Genomic DNA, 19132 nt, shown 5'->3' with positions numbered 1-19132 from the left:
TTTGGTAAGTTCTGGCGGGGTTTGTTCAGTTTTTCCAATACCTTAAAAACAATGGTTATCAGTTGATACACATTTTCGCGCCATGGAAAACAACAGAAACAGTGTTTCTCCAGTGTTTATGGAATTTTAATCTAATTTTAATTATCGCTTGCCTTCTACACTGATAGTGCATGTGTATAGATAGGGTGTGCACAGGGTATATGAGGTCCAAGTACATTTTTATGGAATAGTAACAATGCTGACAATTCTTGTTTCTAATAATTTGTCTGCTTGTATTAGCTAAGATGCTGCGTATGAGAACACAATGTTAGAAATAAATATTTCAAACTTGCTTGTGTCTCTTTTTACTCCCTGTTTTGGACTGGTATGAGAGTATGACGAAAGAGTGTTCATGTTTTCCACATTGGTGTAAATAAGAAGGACCCCCTGTTTGAGTAACTGAATATGTTTGACAGGGAAAATTAGACAATGTAAGCAAGATAACAGATGTAATATCATTAGGGAGAAAACGACAAGTAACAAGCAAAACAATCAATTAAAAAATACAAAATTTTGTTTATTATTAAGTATATATACTCAGATTAAAAACATAAAATTTCTGACATATAAAAATAATGAGACTTTTGACCTATTATGATGCATCAACACAATACAACATTACAAATAACATCATAAATTCTTGATTCCTAAAACAATGGCGGACAATATCAGTCCTCGTCTCGACGCGCGTTTCGGCGTTTTCACTGGAACGCCTTCTTCAGGAGCCACATATACAATCTGAAAAACATATACAGCAATTCAGATTCTCTTTCTAGGTAAATTATATTAGCCTTTTAATCGGTTCCTCCATACACACAAACATACGAACAGCTTTACATATCGCAAACTCCCTACTCATGTAGCCAAATATAAGGCTACACAAGGTACAAACTCTACGATGTTATATTTGAGCAGTAGTGTAGCATATATTAATGAGACAGGTTCTTATGTAACAATTAGAGCCTTTCTCCAATTCTCTCTAGGACTTCAGTAGCCGAGGTTTGCTAGGATAGTAATGTTATCGATGAACAATGGCAAAAAGTACATATATAAGGATGCATTATCTACACTAAGCGAAGACCAAATAAATTTATCCGAGCTTAGTTCCTTACATTTAATGTGATGGAAAGGGTACGATAATGTTATCGATGAACAATAGCAAAAAGTACATATATAAGGATGCATTATCTACACTAAGCGAAGACCAAATAAATATATCTGAGCTTAGTTCCTTACATTTAATGTGATGGAAAGGGTACGATAGATTTTACCCAGATATGTGTTGGTCGGTCGGTACATCCAATCTGTTGAATGAAGTGGTGGCCGCCAATAGGTCTTTGTACTTTTGACTACACAATTATTGGTAAAAAGGCCTGATTATTTCACTCGAATACTAAGTGAATAGGACCGTTAGATTATTAAACAAAAGTGCCACATTTCTTACCTAAGTCGGCAGATGTTTGTGTTTGCCGAAGACGGGGCAGCAGCTGTTGATCTAGCTTTATTTTCTGTGTAAGATCTGTTTAATACTGCGAAGGCAAAGGTACGAATAACTTACATTTGTTTTTATAATATTAGTATTTATTACCGTGGCAGGCTAGAAAAACGGTTGTTATTAATCAAAGCCTCTACCTTTAGAACTGTTTTTATCTCAAAACTAATTGTGAGAATTTTTAACATTCGGGTCGACTTACATGGGTTATATTAGATAGAATTTGTAGTGTTCAGATAGCCAAGGACAACAGTAGATAACAGTAGATTTATCTGCTCTCTTTGTGTGATTCGATTAATCCTGGAAGGTACAACAAAAATGCAAAAGGGATATTACTCTAGGCAAATGAAGTTCACTGAGTGAAATACATTGAAACAAGTCAGCAAAAAACGGCAGCGTAGATATCTTACCGATAAACAAATGAATACTGCCTGGTAGAATGCACAGGGACCGCAGCTGATATGTCTGCTCCCTTCGTGTTATATTGCAGTGCTAGGGGGTAAACGGAAGATAAAATCAAGATGTTACTCTATGTAACTGAGCCGGAATAAAAATGGAATGTGTTAAGGCTGGTTAACGAATAGCGGCAGTGCTGATTGCTTACCGATACTGATAAATGGTTTTACACGTGCAAAAAGACCTTTGGACAGCAGTCGCAAAATTCGTTCTCTTAACGTCGTGTTGTAATGCTGGAGAATAAAAATACAACACAATCGGATATTATGCTAGGGACCCGAAAATCTTTTTCTGGGGAATTGGAAAACAATACAACGGGTTTGCAGCGGGGGACGGAGTCGGAAGCTTACCGGTACTTGAAATGAATACCGCTGGTGCATCAACCCGCGGGCGTCACGATCGATAGGTCCAGTGGCGTCCCGCAGCCGTTGGAAAAAGGAAATCAGCGTAGTAACGTGACTTCCTTCCTTTTAAGACGGACACGACTTAATTGCAAGTCTAAGGCGATTGGATGCACAGAAAGCCCGTGTAACGAAGGCTGGTATTGAAATGATACAGACAACGGACTTCACTATTGTTAGTGAACAACTAGATGATGATGAATGTCGAAAAAGGACTTCATTTTCGCAAGTTACAATGTTGCAAGTAGATTCGTGGTGATAACAGTGTTGCACCGTAATAATTGAGATAGTAATGTCATGTTTTCCACATTGCCTGAGGTAACCTAAGTCGCATGTTCTGGGTTGTCTAATCATTGGTATTTTAGAAGAGCCAATGTGACACTGATGCTAATCTGGTAGGGGATTTTGGGTACTAAGAAAGTGAGTGTTGGCACACCCTAATTCACCGAGGTCCCAAGTCTCTGTGCACAGTTCTGTGTAGAAGCAGAATCCCTGCAACATGGCGCCCAACGATGGTGGTCTTATTTCATGATGCTTGAGAAGTACTTATATCAGTCCTTCGCCCCTTCGCTATTGTTTCCGGTTAACAGTATGTAGTAAGTTATCCAAACTTGTTGATAGAAAGCGTAGTTTATTTATTCTCAAGAGATGTACAGCAAACAGCAGGCAGTACAAACGTCTCATCAGGAATAACTGTCAAGCTCTCCACCCCACATTCTACCAAGGAATCAGAACACCATAGACTTAACATTCTAACAACACACCACGTAGAAGAACTCCATCCTCAACTGTCAATTCTTCTGAGACTTTGACATAAGTTTGAAACTGATATGATACGTTTTTCTCATTAGGCCACCCTTTTCTAATGAAATCCATGACTTGAACCAGAACCTCATCCTTCATCAATTCTTTTTTCCACTCAGTTTTACTTACAGCACACATACTTTCAACATCCAGTGCAGCAACAAAACAATCATCCTGATGATCCTCACTTCCAAAATCAGAATCATTTGCTGTTACCGGAAACCGTGACAGATAATCTGCTCGTACATTTTTTGGACCAGGCAGATAAACCACATCAAAGTTGTATTGTAACAACTTTGATGACAGCCTTGCTATTCTGGGTGTATGTTCGTTTATTTTTTCACCTGACAAAATAGATACTAATGGGTTGTGATAAGTGCTTAAAACAAAATGACTTCCCCAGATGAATGGATTAAACTTCCTGACTGCCCACCAACAGGCTAACAATTCCTTCTCTATAACCGATAAACTCTTCTCAGCTCCTCTCAAAACCCTGGAGGCATAGCCTATAGTACTGTCCAAATGCCCATTCTCTTGTGTAAGACGCGCTCCAAGACCAAAACCACTTGCATCAACAGTGATAGTGCATTTTTTATTGGGATCAAAAGGTTTTAAAATCCTATCACTTACCAACTGTAACTTAATCCAATCGAATACTTTCTGACAACCCTTATCCCATTTGAACAAAACACTCTTCTTTAACATATTGGTTAAAGTTTGAACCTTTGAAGCATAATCCTTAATGAATCTAGAGTAAAATTCACTAAGACCAATGAACAACTTCAAACCTGGCTTGTCAGTGGGTGGACTAGCATCAACAATGGCTTTTACTAACCCTGGACGAGGTTCAACATCCTCATGTGAAATTACACGTCCCAGAAACTCCATTTTTTCCTTGACAAATTCACATTTCTCACCTTTTAGTACAACCCCTTTCTCCTGTATTATTTCTAAAACTTTATTCAACTGTTTGTCATGATCAACCCTTGTCTCTCCAAAAATAAAACAATCACACCCGGGGTATCCTTAAATATTTGACTCATCAGTCTCTGAAAAACAGCTGCCGCCGACCATCCCAATATGTTTAAACCTTTTATAGCAACATAAATCTTTCCAAGAATTTTCCTTCCTTTAAACTGCCGAACATCTTCAAAATAGCCAGCCAAATCTATCTTACGCCCTTCATAAGAAACAGGAGCTCTATCTGGTGGGTCTAGCATTCTTTCAGGCCAAGTTTCCCCAAATAACCCTTGAGTAATCATTGTTACTCTTGCACCTGAATCCACTAGCAGCACAAGAGTTTTGCTACCCACACCAATTTCAACATAAAGATCGACGCAATCATTTGGATCCCCAGTGATAATTTCATTTTCATGAACCACCATAACCATATCCTTAAGATCATCTTGAACACTTTTGATAGTGTCAGATTCTTTGTCAACAATTTCTGAAACATTTCCCACCCCACTTGTATTGCTATGACTTGGCATTTTACTCTGTAAACCAGTACTTGACTGCTTATTACTTTGACAAATCTTAGCGAAATGCACATATCTCCCACAATTCCGACAAGTAGAATTCCTCGCGGGGCAGAATTTGTTTCCCTTATTGTGTGACAAATTCCCGCATCTATAGCAAATTTCATTTTGTTTGAAATAATTGTTTTTTTCAAAATCGTTTCTTTCAAAATTGTTTCTTTCAAAACGCTGTATGCCACTATGCACATTCCTATTCTCTTTTGCTCTTACAACAGCAACAGCCTCCTCATTTTTTTCTCAAGTTCTTTAACTTCTTTTTTAGACAATTCAATGCTCTTTGCAGTGCGAATAGTTTCTTCCAAAGTAGGATTCCCTAATGTAAGCAATTTTTGTTGAATAGTTTTGTCCAAGCACTTACAAATATACTGATCCCGAATCAGTTGTTCTCTAAACGTCTCAAATTCGCACTCCGCACTTAACTGCCTAAGTGTGGAAACATATGTTTCAACATCTTCACCAGGCAATTGATCTCTTTTGAGGAATTTATACCGAAGTACTACAAGACTGGGCTTAATGTTGAATCGCAATTCCAGCTTCCGCATACTCATCAATATCTTCTTCTGCATTGTTTCTAACTGAGGCAGAAAGATGTTTATAAACTTCTCTCCCCTCAAAACCTAAAGAATGTAAAAGCAAACATTTTTTCCTCTCTGCCCGGTACAAAGATGCACCTATTGCCCCCAAGTAGGTTTCGAAAGCATCAAACCACTTTTTCCATGTTATAAGCGGATATCCTGGTTTTTCCAGAAAAGGAGGTGGTGGTGAAACAGACTGCATAGTGGTTTAAATTTATTTTTCCAAATAAAATGTTAATCTCTACTTAGTAGCCTATTTCTGACAATTCCTTCCTTTAACTTTTCCGATGTTACTTATAACACTTTCCGTGTTCAATTTCCGTGTCCAACAAAGATTTTCTATGTTTGTAGTCAACATAGATATCTTTTTGACATTTCTCCCTCAGTAAATTCGCCGCAATGTTAACACTCCGTTTCAGAAATGCCTGCGCCAACCACTGTTAATTGGCCGCGACGAGCAATTCAATGTATCAGTGAGCGTTTTGCCAACCACGTCTTTCAAAGCACTCAAAATGGCCGCCACACTTCTCCCTAAACGTCGGTCTGCGTTGGAGAACGCTGCCAACCACGTTCCGCCAATCACTTTAAAATGGCCGCCAAGTTTCTGTCTCACATCAGTTGTACGCTGCCAATCTCTGTAAAATGGCCACGCGCTTTCAAAAGAACAGTCACGTTTGTGCAGCGCTGCCAACCACCTTGCGCCAATTACATATTCGCAGTCTTTTTTTTTTTATAATCCGCTCCGCTTTACTTTCACAAAAATAATCGTCAACATGCCGATCACACTTTAGAGTTAATTCGCGATCACTTATCTCAAGTATGACGATCAAGTGACAATACGGATTTTGCTAATGTCCTTTTACTCCCATTTGCTGTCTCCGTTACGAGGTTCCTTGTGGGTCCTTATGATCTCTTGAGGATCGCCGCCAACATAAATGTAGTAAGTTCTCCAAACTTGTTGATACAAAGCGTAGTTTATTTATTCTCAAGAGATGTACAGCAAACAGCGGGCAGTACAAACGTCTCATCAGGAATAACTGTCAAGCTCTCCACCCCACATTCTACCAAGGAATCAGAACACCATAGACTTAACATTCTAACTACAGATGCCTAAATGGTAAAAACTGACACAGAATACTGCACAGTAGTGTCGGACGAACCTACCTATAGTTACATAGGTCTTTTCAAGCTTGAATCTTTCAAAACGGTTTCCTTTTGAATTACTACCCAGTTGTGCTACATTGTTTTACATTGTACCTCCTATTCTCTGTGTTGCTATGGCTAACGGTGACATATTGCAGCATAGTCGCATTGCGGTCTGCAATCATTTGCAGGATTATAACGTTGGTTTGGAGGGCATGGCAGTTATTTTGGTGGTGAGTGCTGAGGTAGCTTACCCGTTTGAGATTTTCTAATCATGGGTGATGTTTCCTCCAGTGGATGCGGCTATGCAGGTGTTTCACACTTACACTCACACAGCCGTGCCCTTGGAATATGTTCCTTATAGGTAGGCTTTCCTGTTTTCAGTTTCTATTTTTGGTAAATTCTGGTGGGGTTTTTTCATTTTTTCCAATACCTTATAAAACAGTGGTTATCAGTGGTTACACATTTTCGCACCATTGAAAACAGTAGAAACAATGTTTCTCCAGTGTTTATGGAATTTTATTCTAATTTTAATTATTGCTTGCCTTCTGCACTGATAGTGCATGTGTAATGATAGGGTGTGCACAAGGTATATGAGGTCCAAATACATTTTTATGGAATAGTAACTATGCTGACAATCTTGTTTCTAATAATATGTCTGCTTGTGTTAGCTAAGATGCTGCGTATGAGATCACGACGTTAGAAATAAATATTTCAATCTTGCTCGTGTCTCTTTTACCTTCTTCATTATCTCTGAAGAATGTAAAGATGCTTTCAGCATACCATCTAGCTAGTGACCAGGATCTCTTTAAGTGAAGCACTTCAGTTCAGGTATCGATTTTGACAAGCCATCATACACCTTTTTCATATACGTAGCTGAATTACTGCAGATACAAACAATATCACTCCAATCTTTATTGAATTTGGTAGGAACTTTTTTATCAGCACTCCAAGTGACACTGCGTTCCATGCTTACCAAATGTCTGGTGTCATGTTTTCATCAATATCTCAGATGCTTGGTGACAACATTGTTTTCACATATAACTGTCACAACCTCTTGCATTGCATGTTTAAAAGCTTGGGTGTTTGGCAATTCACTAAGGGGCATATTACCAAGCAATAGCGATAATTATCGCTATTGCTTGGCTGGAGACAAAAATCTACCTCTGAGCTGCGGCGATTTTTACCGCAAATAAACCTTGGTATTACCAAGGTTTATCGCAAATGCGATAAAAATCGCTGCAATGCATGAATATCGCTGAAAAGTCCGCGATATTCATGCATTACCGAGCTAATGCTCTTAGCCATGTTATCCACCTCCCATTGGATAACATGGCTAAGAACTGCTCAGGGCAGGTGTTAGCTTTTGGAGATATTCGCGCTTAGCGCGAATATCTCCAAAAGTTGGTAATAGGAGATAGCGATGTTAGCGACTGTTTTCAGTTGCTAACATCTTGGCACGCCCACTTTGCATGTCATTAGTGATAAATATCACTGACATGCAAAGTGGGGCCCAAGATGGTCGCTATCTCCTACTAGCTGTCGCTAACTGGTGTTAGCGACAGCTAGGTAATAGGGAGATAATTTTATCTCCGCTTTCTTGGCTTTTAAAGCCAAAAAAGCGGAGATAAACCCCCTTGATAATATGCCCCTTACAATCAATACTGACTCACTACAAAAAGGGGCTGATGTATCAAAATATTTCACCCATTCTCTGTCTGTGGGTAAATGTGATGGTACATATTAGGAAAGATTCTTATAAAACCAGCCATTTTACCTATCAGTGAAATCAAATGCAGCCAAAATATCAAATATGATTTTGATATTTCCCGATTCTCTACAGTTTTTAAAATAACTAAATAAGATCTAAAACATGCATCTAAGTACTGCATCTTTACATCAAAGACCACAAAACTGAAAAAAAGTAGAAGGAAGAAGAGTCAATGTTTTGGTGACATCTCTAAACAACAAAACTCAAGCAGAATGTTAGCCCAGTCTTTCTTGATGCCACCTTGTGTAACAAAGCTACATTGAATTGGCCCCTTCAGGAAGAAAAATAAATGACTCTTTCTATCTTCTTTTCGTTTATTTGAATGGCCCTTAGTTTTTAGTTGCAAAGGTGTTTTTTCACTGTTTATATGTTTACACTGGTGATGGCTATTTTCCTTTCGGTGGGGTTTTATCAGTTATTATAGGTTTAAACCTAAAACCAGATAGCCTATATATATTATTTCTTCATTGTTCTACATTTGTAATTTGTTTAGTAATAAAACTTCATTATTTACTCAAAAAGGTCAAGCTTTATATTAAATTATTATGAACTGTCCTGGTATCACAGTTCTTCCACAGTAACAAGGGAAAATCCTATTTTTCTGGGGTAGCTTCCTTCCCTTTACCAAAGGAGTACTGCGGAACACATGTTAAACTAAAAAAAAATCTCCCCACTCAAACCCCTCTCTTGGCTAAGCACCAGCCCGAAATATCCACAGTCAGGAGGTTGAGGACCGGGCCTAACCTGTTAGCACCCCCTTGATGCAATTCCGCACACCAAATGCATCACTCTCCTGCACCTAGTCCCCTGCTGCAACTCACAGGTGTTGAACAAGGAGAAGGGAAGTGGATGCAGATACATCAAGATGACCACAGAGTGCAGGTCAGTATGGGTAGGGGAAGGAAGCTGATCACAAAGTGCAGACCAGCTTTGGCAGCAGCACCACAATGGACTACGGAGGGCAGAAGGGAGTGGGTAGAAATAGCACAACAGACCAAGAAGGACAGGAGGAAGGGGCCAGGGGTATGCTCACAGAGAAAAGAGGGCAGCGTGGAAGGGGGCACGCTGGCCTTCATGGTGGTGGGGGTGGGGGGAGGTCTATAAAGCTCCGCAGGACTGTAACAAACCAAAACATATTTTTGTTTAGTTTTTGGCCCCACGAGAGCTAGGGGAGTACCCCTATCCTGCCCAACTTATATATTTCTTTATTTGTTTTTAGGGCTCAGACACTGAGTCCCAGAGTCCTGTAATGGCGACTCCAACATTTTTCTTTATGTTGCTGTTGCCTATCACATCGCTCGGTCCTACAGTACAAGAATTCTTTTTTTGTTGTTTTTTCCCATTCGACTTCCACAGGAGTCCTACAGCAACATCACAATGTTTTTAACATTTATTTCTGGAAAACAGCTAAATAGATCTACACCAAATCACAAAAAGCACACTTTCTGGATAAATATCTAGGGGCATATTATCAAGGGGGTTTATCTCCACTTTTTTGGCTTTAAAAGCCAAGAAGGCGGAGATAAAATGATCTCCCTATTACCTAGCTGTCGCTAACACCAGTTAGCTACAGCTAGTAGGAGATAGCGACCATCTTGGGCCCCACTTTGCATGTCAGAGAAATTTATCACTAATGACATGCAAAGTGGGCATGCCAAGATGTTAGCGACTGGAAACAGTCGCTAACATTGCTATCTCCTATTACCAACTTTTGGAGATATTCGCGCTAAGCGCGAATATCTCCAAAAGCTAACACCTGCCCTGAGCAGTTCTTAGCCATGTTATCCAATGGGAGGTGGATAACATGGCTAAGAGCATTAGCTCGGTAATGCCTGAATATCGCTGACTTTTCAGCGATATTCATGCATTGCGGCCGATTTTTATCGCATTTGCAATAAACCTTGGTAATACCAAGGTTTATCTGCGATAAAAATCGCCGCAGGTCGGCGATACATTTTTGTCTCTAACCAAGCAATAGCGATAATTATCGCTATTACTTGGTAATATGCCCCCTAGTTTTTTTGCTAAATTTGAGATAATTCTGTTCAGCCGATTTCTCTTTATCACAGTTCAATTTTCTCTTTGGAAATTGTAAGTGGAAAATAAGTGGTTTGGGACCACACACCCCTGTTTCTCAGTCCCTGTTTGAAAAATCACCCTGAAACTACCAGGATGAACTTAGGGTGAGTGAACTTCTTTGGAAAGTTTTGTGAAGACTTGTTGTCACCAAAGTTATTAGTACAACAAAAAAAGCTTTTCCTATGGAAACTCCTAATGCGGCTACTTCCACTATTTAATACATATACTATGTTGCCATTTATGCTGGTCTAGCGACATCATAAACTATGAGGCAGAATGCAGAGGGGTTTGTTATAAATATCACGAGAACCCAGAAATAGAAGTATAGGTCACTCATTACCAATTAATGCATCTCTTTTATAATGCGTGTTTATTTTGGGGGTAGTTAGCTTCATGAATGTGTACTTTAACCAGTGTTAGGTGTAAACTGTACCCAAAATATGGCTGTATCTTGCTATCCAACCAGCATACAGGGGGCATTTTCCTTTGTAGCACCAGTGTCCATACCACACTTGCTACTTCATTGGCCAAATGGGTGGCGCGTATATAGAGGTGTGCCTGTTGGTCAATGAAATAAAAGTCTATTTGCTGACCTAGTCAGACTAATAAAGTGAGAGTAATTTTGCTTTTCAATGTACTCTTGTACTTGTAAGATTATTACTTTCTCAAGGGAAAGGAAAGGACTGGCCGAAGTGGTGTATAATGTGGTCAATTTACTTTAGTAGACAGTGAACCACAGAGAATGGTTTTGTGTTAGTGAACACGACCATGGACCCAAACCTGAGAAGCCACTTAGGCCCTCTTCGTGGTAAAGCTTCATTTGGGATGTTATTATTACTACCCGTTTGCTGCAGCTCTTTTCCAATTTGCTTAGTGCACTTAAGAAAAGTGTTTTTTCTTATCAGTATGCTGCACATCCACATATTTAAACAATAGTGGTGGGGACATATTAGTGCACAAAATATCCATTAGAAGTATTTTCAAAAGTATAATGATTGCTTTACTAATTTTGACCATTTGCCCTGATCCAGTTATGGAGAAAATTGTAACCATTAAAGGCCACAATCAATCACTTCCTGTATGTTTCAACAGATATATGCAGGGGTAGAAGAGTTATTGCAGACACAAATGCTTGATATTTTTCCCATAATTGCTGACATATGATTGATAGCAACTTTCTTCAGACCTCATTGGCCAGTAAGCCCAAAAACGTAGACCAGGTTTAATCTATATCACAAATCAATCAACAGCAGAAAACAGAAGGCAGTTTGAAAGATAATTAGAATTTTCAAAGCCGCGCACGGCATTCTTTGTCATTAATAAAACATGAAATCCATCAAGTCTGAGACGAGTGCCATACACATCGCATTACAAATTCACACGAGTCCTTCAGGTTGCATGGGTCTACATATTTGATTTTTTTGGAGGCATGCCCTCAGCAATTTTCCAGGTCCCTTTGCATCACTGCGGGCATGGGCGCCAGTTCACCAAAAATGCTAGGTGTAGCTGAAGTGACAGACCCTAAATGGGGTGGATACACCTCTTATACCTGAAAATAAAAGGTAAAACCCTTGTTGCTTGGATAGAAGGGGGTGCCTTCTGTGTGGACGGACTTGTAATGTTATAACTGCTGGGATGAAACAAAAGAACATATAGCCATATATTCATAAGCACACTCTTTTTCTGTAAGTATCAAACATTAATAACCTTGTACTTAAACATGTATCACAAACCTACCCTTATCTAGACTACACCGTACTTCACAGGGATAGAGCATAGTCCTCTACCACTCATACGAACCCCTGTTAAAGATAGAGACAGAAAAACCACTTATAGCAAGACTTTAGATATCCTCCAAGTAAATAACAACAGCAATCCTTAATTTTCAGCCACAGCAGTGGTAATACATTCTGTGCAACTTAATCTTCAAATAGACCTTTGTGGATCCATACAAAAGTACTTCTGGTGTAATGCTTCTTACACGGAAGTGTCATAGCAATGCAAGAAACCAATCATCATAAACACAAGGGGTAGCGCTTATAGGGTGAGCTCAGAAGGACCAGGAAAACACTCTGCTATAGAGCGTGTCAGGGCCGCTCTTCAACTGACCCCCCGCCGGCCGACAATGCAGGCCAAGCAAATCCAAAAGCCTCCTAAACCCTCGCCGCCAGCCGACAATGCCAGCCGAGGAACCAACCAGGGAACGAGCCAACCTCTGCATGAGCAGCCGCTCTCCAACGGAGGTTGGCTTAAAACAGGAATAATGACCGGTAAGGGTGCAGGGCACCCTTACCAGTCTCCAAGTACAGGAAACGGAACCGCTGCAGGAAGAATTTCCGTCGCCGATTCTGGACTCCATTTCCTTTTTGTGCCTTCTTCTCGCGACGTCGGATGTGACGCGTGAGTAATCATTGGTATTGTAGTTCAGCCTAACCGGAACGGAATACAAATGAAGTGTTCCGTGTCATGAAGCGTGCGCTCGCAGGATTGCGCTCATGACAATCGTCCCCATATCTTATCCCACTTCCATGGGCAACCTCTGGCCTCGTATGTAAATTGTGTATTTTTTTTTTCAGAACAAAATTTTATTGTGCTGTTGAAAAGTTACATAAGACATACAGCGTCCCGAAAACCCGGAGAGGCTGTGAGCATGAAAGCAATAATCGCATTGCAAACAATTCAAACAGTCATTTAAATGTAAGAAATTACCATAAGTCCCCCTTCCCCTTACCCCCCCCCCCACTCCTCCCACCCAGAACCCCCCTTCCCACCCCCTGCACAGCGTCTAAACAGTCCATAAGTAAAAGCATAGCAAAATACAATTAGTGTGTACTTCTCATCACACGGGCTCAATGTCCAAATGTCTTTCTTCAGGTTCACTATGTGCCGGCGGCTCCAGCCATAACCCTCTATACTCTGCCCACCTCTTCCAGATTTTGTAGTGTTTCCGGGGGCAGCCCCTGCCTCGAAGATCGGGCGTTCCAGTCCCATATAAAAGTCAAGTCCCCTTTTCCACACACCCAATAGGGGGCTCTGGGGGCTTTCCAGGCACGGGCCACGTCTCTCTTGGCCACCATGAGACCCATCAACAACAAGTGGCGTTTATAAACATTTCCTCCCACCTGTTCTAGGATATGGAGGAGGCCTAGTTGTGATGTGCGGGGGAGGTCCCAGCCCAGCACTTCCGACAAGCAGTCCCACACTCCCGTCCAGAACCTCCTTAGACCATCACACGCCCAAACTGTATGCAGGAACATGCCCATCTCTCTGCCACACCTCAGACAATCAGGGGACGCAATCAAGTCTGCCTTCCACAGTCGTTCCCTGGTATAGTATGCCCTGTGTAGGTATTTGAACTGAATAAAACGCAGTCGTACCGCAATGGCCGCCCCTCTAGGAGCCTCAAGCGCCTCTCTCCAGTCCTCCTCCTCAAATGCACCCAAATCGTTTTCCCACTTCGCCCTCAGTGTGTCTAGGGAAGTTGAGCAATGTGTGACTAGTGTTTGATAGATAGATGATATCTTTTTGCTTTCCAATTCCCCCATGAATACCTTAGCCTCCAGGGGGCTAAACTCGGGCAACGAGTCGAGGTCCCTCAGGGTAGGAGCAATAGCATGACGGAGCTGCAGGTATCTAAAAAACTGGGTCTGGGCCATGTCATATTCCTCACGTAGCTCTTGGAACGACTTAAGGGACGTGCCCTTGACCACGTGGCCCATGGCCGAGATGCCGATCGCATCCCAGCCACGGAAACCCTGTAGGGACAGCAACGCCGGCAGCTGCCCATTCTGCCACAATGGGGTCTCCCTCGTCAGCCTATTCCACCACCCCATTCGACGGAGTGCACCGCGCCATATTTGAAATACAATTTGAGTGACCACTGGAAGCCTCTTCCTCTTAACAGCCGAATATAGTATAGTGTGTAGCGTATCAGGGTCCATCATGAATCGCTCCAATAAATTGTGTATTTTAAAGCACAAGTTTCACATACATTTTTGAAAAAACCATAGGCTTTGGCAGGGCTATCATTTAGGGGCATATTTAACAAATAATCGCACAACACAGCAAGTCACCTTGCTGTGCCCCACGATAGGGAAAGGACATGAATACGCCGTACTTAACAATATATGGAGCATTCCTGTAATTTCCAAACACTGGCTAACAGTTTGCTGCCTAATGCCAACGCGGGCCCCCCGTGCACCATGGTGCAAGGGTGCCTGCGTTGTAAGCAGGATTGTTTTTGTGTAGGAAGGGACACAATTTCCTGCACAAAAACAAGCCCCTGTGGCATTTTCATCTTTGCAACGCACATAGAAAGAGGAAGTAACAAGGAGAAATAAAGATATTTCTCCTTTTTACGCCTAGCTTGGGGAGGCACAGCATTTCAACACATTTCCAGGTCTTCCATTGATGGTATTTGTGCCAAAATCCACAGGCGGATGCATGGGAAGACCCACACTTGACCAATGGAATGCCTCCCTGGGGCGTAGTAACACAATGCAGCTATCTGCGTTGTGTTCTATTGATTATTGCAGCACATATGCTCTATACAAGAATCACGATGGTTCAAAAAAAATTGCAAACCTCCCTCTGTGTATTCCTTTTATATTTCTCTGAGAATACGAGAGCAAGCGTGCCTGAGAAAAAGGGTTCTAGATCTGTCATCAAGATTCCTGAGGGATCAGGCTTCTCATGTTCAGTGGTTGCAAGAACCATCTGCTACCCATCTACATTTAGGGTACTCAATCAATTCTTTCTTTATTCGTCTTTCCAAAGACAGGACATAAAAGATACAAATAGATAAAAACATCATATAAAATCAATCTATAAACAGCTCCCAAATACAGTACTTTTTCTCAAACTAAAGTTACAGTGCAAAACCTTTGGGGTTGTAAGTAGCAGCAAATTTATCAGATGTGAACTAAAGTGACAGTGCAAAACACTTGGGTTCGTAAATAGCAGCAAATATTATCTAATAGTGAAAAAAGAGAAACGACTGCAGCCATCAATAGCAGCAATAATTATCAGAAAATACGCAAATAATAAAATCGGGCCCATTAAGGAGTTAGCAAATCAGGTAAACATTTTATCAGCAATACCAATGCATTACATACAGAAAATTATAAGATACATTAAAATCAAAACAGCATACTCCTTCTCTTTGCTAAAATGCACTTCAAACAGCTGCCAACAGCAAAACAGACATCAAAATCATTAAGTTGCTGCAAAAAGTACAAAGCCGCTTTGCACTTAGAAAATTTGTGTCTGCGCAAGAGAGGTATTAAAAATGTCCTGGTAAATGGAAGATAAAATTGACAATAAAATACAAAATGTACAATAGTTTGACTTGAATGTTCATCACAGGGGCAGACCATAATAGATTCTGAAGAATCCTGACCCAGGGGGAAGCATATCAACCAACAAAAAGATCCCAGCCTGAATCTAGATAAAATATTCCTTTCATGTACATTATTTACATATATTAGATATGGGGCAATGTAGGGAGGAACTTGTGTAGGGCAATAATCCCTGACGGTGGGTTTGGCTACTTCAGTCAATTCCCTGGACAGATCTTTATGTTTTCGGAAGCTCACCAAAACCCGCTGTCGATCCCCTTTAACAATTTGATCTGGGTGCTCAAACATAGAGGGATAACCAAGTTCTGTAAAACAGGTTTTAATGTATTGGAGCCAGGAGATACAAAGGCCTTGAGTACAGTTTAGACAGTCTCTAATAATTGCCCTATTAAAATCAGCTTCATCATTTGTCCAGATGGAACCCCAGGTAACACATGTATAGTATCTTGGACACACAAGAGAACCTCCAAAAGGAGGGGAAAATGCGGCGAATTAGGGGGCACTCCTAAAACTCTATGGCAAAATCTGTTCTCCGACTGCTTAGCGTGTACATCCCTCTATCCCCATACCATATGTTAAAGACAGACCCAAATATGGGAAGGAGCTAACCCTTTCCAGCGTCAACACCCATATTTACTAAAATGTCCCACAACCTAGAGTGTTAGACATAGTCTAACTTGCTGGTTAAACCCTTCGCATATTTATATCTGGCCAGAATAAGGTGGAGACTAAGACATTGTTCAATCGTGCCTAGACCTTCCCTAAACCCATACTGTGTTGTAGCCAAAATAAGGTTTCACTAATCCAGTCCAGGAGGCAGTCTAGTACGACTCTCCCATTAACTTTAAAAGAAGAGGACAAAAGAGATATTGGACAATAGCATTTGGGGTCATAACCATTTTCAAAAACAAGCACTATCACATAAGTACGCCAGGAATTTGGGACAACCTCACTGCAAACTGAATTAAAAACAGCGGTAAGTACCGGGGACCAGAATGCGGGATCTTCCTTAAATAAATCCAGAGGATTTCCATCTGGGCCTGGTGCCTTCTTAGCTTTACTGTTATCATTTGCTTTCCTTACTTCCCCTACATTAAAAACAAGGTTTTGACAAGTTAAAGTCAGCTGTAATTCTCTGCAGCAAGGCCCGCCGAATAAAGGCCAGCATAGTGAGTCACCCAAGTCTCTGGGGGATATGAACAGTAACTTTGTCTGCTGGTAGGGTGGGAGATAGAACAGACCGTACAGCCTTCCAGAAGGCCTGAAGGTCTCTTGACAAGCAAGAGCTCAGCACTAGATACCACTTTTCTTCCTTCAATGCTGCCTTTCTTTTCTTAATGACAAGCTTATACTGCTTCCTACTTTCCCTTATCAATATCTGGTCTCTAGGGTTTTTGTTTTAAAGCCCTACGTATGGTATTATTATCCTCTCTGCAAGCCTTGTCGAACCAGGAATGCGCCTGATTACAGGACTGCGACCTGGTTTGGGAAACCATGTAAGATGCGAGCTGGCTCATGTGGTATACAATTACAGCTAGAGACTAGGGCAGAACTAAAGTAAATTATCTGCGACATAATACTATTCATGTTTGCTGAATGCCAGACCAACCTGTGCCCAGCATCTTTATTGGACAATGGCTGAATGGATAAAGGCTTGGGCTTCGGTCCCCTGAACGGTAACACTAACTTAGCAGAGATAGAATTGTGGTCACTATAAGGCTCCATAAGGACCTCACAATCCTTGATAAAAGGAAACATGCCCCAGGAAGTGAATACATAATCAATAGTACTTCCTATACCTCGTCCAGTAAAGGTGGGAATATAGTGGACAGTCAAATTGGGCGCCATATTAACCAAACCTCTTTCTAACAGGTGAATAGGACCCGTGCCCTAGCGTCCATTACATACAGCAGCGGCTGGATGAAAACTGGACTGGGAAAGTGGTACTGGAAGACCCAATTTCACATTAAAATCCCCCACCACCATCAACTTAAAAGGACAATCCACTCGAGCCTCCGGCTCCATAAGCTTGTCAATCAGCATAAAAGGGCTCTTGAAAATTGCTTTTAGATGTAAAGTTATTATTATAAAAATTTACCAGGTACAGCTTAAAAGTATCTTTACAGGCACAACAAAACACCTGTGCCTCCTGCTGCTCCTGGAATAGCTGAAAAATCATGCCAGCAATTTCCACTTTAACCCAGGCCGGCATGCTCCCCTTAGCTCTGTCGGATGTGGAAGGAACATTGGGCAGGTTAAAACACATAAATCCATCAAAAACAATATCCTTACTCTCCCACGTTTCTTGCATAAAGACTATATCATAGGTCATAATAAAAGACCGCCATCCCTCCAATACATTCTTTGGGGCTATACCTGCTATATTTCAATTTAGGATTTTCAAACAAGCATTATCTATTTGGCCTTTACCATTGATTGTACTCACACTTACTCAGACGGGGGGTGGAAACAGCAAGGAACCGGAGGTCAAATGGGAAGCAGAGTTTAAATTTGTAGGGTCCTCCAGGCAAGTCCCAGTACAAGGTCCTGCCCCAGAATAGTCAGACGGTAGGATGTTGTTCCTCCGTACACTAGGTCTACGATTACAAAATACCCTACCGACCACCTCTAGGCCAGGCTCTGAAGGTGCGGGAATAGGTCGGGAAGGGGATGGTATTTGGATGGCAAACACTTGACTAGCAAGTAATCTGTCAGCCTCCTGAGAAACTTGGTAGGCAAACTCCTCCCCATACCATCAATCTATTTCTTTTTAGCCAGCCAGAGGGGCAAATCTATTGGACCAGTGAAGTGATAGTGAAGAGGGAGGTTCAAACCGTGCCGGGTCTCTGGTAGGAAAACTGCCCGAGGTACCCACTTGATTCCCCAAATGCTGATAACAAAGCCAAGTGGGATTATCTTCATAGAACTATTCTTGACCATTCCCATTCTGGGATTTATACAGTATTTCCTGAACTACCTTTGGCGAACAGAAGTTTACTACAATAACATCTCCATTTTTCTGCAAAGCCCTGCCCCCAATTATCACTCGCCTGCCTGGTCATTAAAATATCACTTGAAATATCCCAACTACCAGTAACATTGTTGTTCAGCCAATGAGTAGATTTATTTATTAGGGATTCCGCATTAGTTTCTGTGAGCCTGGGCACATTTGTCAGTACTACAACGCTGGAGGAAGGTCTATCACAGGAAGAATGGCTGTGTCTATTGGGCGAGCTGCCGGGCAAATTAGCAGGTGGAGCTGTAGGCAAACTTTTAGCTGGCTGAGAGGCATCCCTATTATTATTATTATTATTATTATTGTGTCTTTTGTAAAGCGCTCAGCTACCCCAATGGGGTGTCCCGGCGCTGATTGATTGGAGATCTCAGGGGAAAGCCAGAGAGGGTGATTACCGATAGAAAAGGAAAGTTTTCAGAGCGCGACAGAATTCTGATTCAGTCTTACTCATGCGTAAATTG

Source organism: Lissotriton vulgaris, chromosome 4_1 (assembly GCF_964263255.1).
Source record: "Lissotriton vulgaris chromosome 4_1, aLisVul1.2, whole genome shotgun sequence".
Classification (NCBI taxonomy): domain Eukaryota; kingdom Metazoa; phylum Chordata; class Amphibia; order Caudata; family Salamandridae; genus Lissotriton; species Lissotriton vulgaris.
This window is presented reverse-complemented; position numbering follows the sequence as displayed.